We start from the raw sequence: 1,955 nt of genomic DNA, 5'->3' as shown, positions 1-1,955 counted from the left end.
GAAAATAATTTTTTTTTAAATGGCACACGAGACACCCGTCTGATTGGACTAATCCATTGCTGAGCCGCAGTGCAGACTAAGCCCCGTGTCATTACAATTTCATCAGGGACCATTTTCCACATTGTTTTTCCCCCTACTGAAATAAGCTTTGCAGTCATATAAACATGTTTAATAACCTATGGTTTTTAGGAAGGGAAAAGATTCTCCAAGTCTTTCAGTAGTTTGATTATTATTATTTTAAAGATATGTAACAAAGAAATATAAAAAACACGACAGTCCGTTCTTACCAACAAAGTTGATCTTGGGGGTGTTGACCTTCTTGACGGCTGTGGTGGCATTGGCTGCTGATAGGCTGTTGACGGCTGGACCCTTCCCTATCCCAGCCTGGCTGACAATGTTGACCGATTTCAGGTAGGAAGAGTTAGATGTGAGGGTGGAGGAAGAGGAAGCAGGKGTCTTGGAGGGGGCGGCCGTGGTCGACGTAGGGGTCTGGGTCACCACACTGGGTTCTGTCGAGGGGATGGGCTTCCCCAGCTTGGTGTGCAGCTTCACCACCTTTACACAGGGAACAAGAGACATTTTAGCGGTACTTCTCAACCAGTGGGCCTTAAACGTTTCAGAGAGTTTGGGAAAATATATATAATTTTTTTTAAATGTCAAGCTTTTCAGTGGGCTTCAGCACAAAACATGATGATATGAAACCCCAGCAGTCTAAAAACTAAAAATGTTCACCAGCGACTCCTGTGGCGGGCCGGGCGCAGTGCGCGCTAACCAAGGGGGCCAGGTGCACAGTGTTTCCTCCGACACATTGGTGCGGCTGGCTTCCGGGTTGGAGGCGCGCTGTGTTAAGAAGCAGTGCGGCTTGGTTGGGTTGTGCTTCGGAGGACGCATGGCTTTCGACCTTCGTCTCTCCCGAGCCCGTACGGGAGTTGTAGCGATGAGACAAGATAGTAATTACTAACAATTGGATACCACGAAATTGGGGCGAAAAGGGGGTAAAATTTAACAAAAAATAAAATAAATAAATGTTCGACTGGATCAGGATGAATATATATTAGAAGTCTTTGTTGGGTCTCTGGTGTAGACACTGGATCGCCTGTTGGGGACCTCTGGTGTAGACACTGGATCGGCCTGTTGGGGACCTCTGTGTGTAGACACTGGATCAGCCTGTGGGGACCTCTGGTGTAGACACTGGATCAGCCTGTTGGCCTCTGGTGTAGACACTGGATCGGCCTGTTGGGGACCTCTGGTGTAGACATGGATCACCTGTTGGGGACCTCTGGTGTAGACACTGGATCAGTCTGTTGGGGACCTCTGGTGTAGACACTGGATCGGCCTGTTGGGACCTCTGGTGTAGACACTGGATCAGTCTGTTGGGGATCTCTGGTGTAGACTGGATCAGTCTGTTGGGGACCTCTGGTGTAGACACTGGATCGGCCTGTTGGGGATCTCTGGTGTAAGACACTGGATCAGTCTGTTGGGGACCTCTGGTGTAGACACCTTTTTATTTATTTGTATTAATTTTATCAGTAGAGTTGAATGTGAACTATTTAACTTGCGTTATTATCTGCACAGACTTCTTGCAAAAAGTCAATTTGATGGAAACGTATCTGTTGGGAAAAATATTTGCATGGAAACCTATCTATGCATCATGTCGGCATACAAATATTCACGTCTCTGCTTCTGCAGCTTCTAAAACAGGCTACAGCCAGGCCAGTCTGACCCCCTACACCCCAGACCCAGCAGACCAGGCAGGTGACGGCCATCAAACCTGCCGCGCGCCTTCTCCATCTACCCGGTCTCCTCCGCCGTTCAGCCGTAGCCGCCGCCTCTGTGGTCCCCTCGTACTCCCAGAGCCCTACCTACTCCACCAACGCAGTCACGTACTCTGGTAAGCACGACATGCAAGCCGTAACCAGCATGCACTACCTGCCAACTACCTACTCGAACAACGC

At 49.0% G+C, this 1,955-nt stretch overlaps 1 pseudogene; it reads right to left on the bottom strand.

Annotated features, from left to right (window-relative positions):
- Positions 1–1,955, bottom strand: part of LOC112074458 (zinc finger RNA-binding protein-like) — a 51,804-nt pseudogene that overhangs the window by 10,337 nt on the left and 39,512 nt on the right.

The sequence above is a fragment of the Salvelinus sp. IW2-2015 genome, unplaced genomic scaffold, assembly GCF_002910315.2.
Source record: "Salvelinus sp. IW2-2015 unplaced genomic scaffold, ASM291031v2 Un_scaffold2640, whole genome shotgun sequence".
NCBI lineage: Eukaryota > Metazoa > Chordata > Actinopteri > Salmoniformes > Salmonidae > Salvelinus > Salvelinus sp. IW2-2015.
The sequence above is the reverse complement of the archived record's forward strand: the minus strand, read 5'-3'. Positions and strand labels throughout refer to the sequence as shown.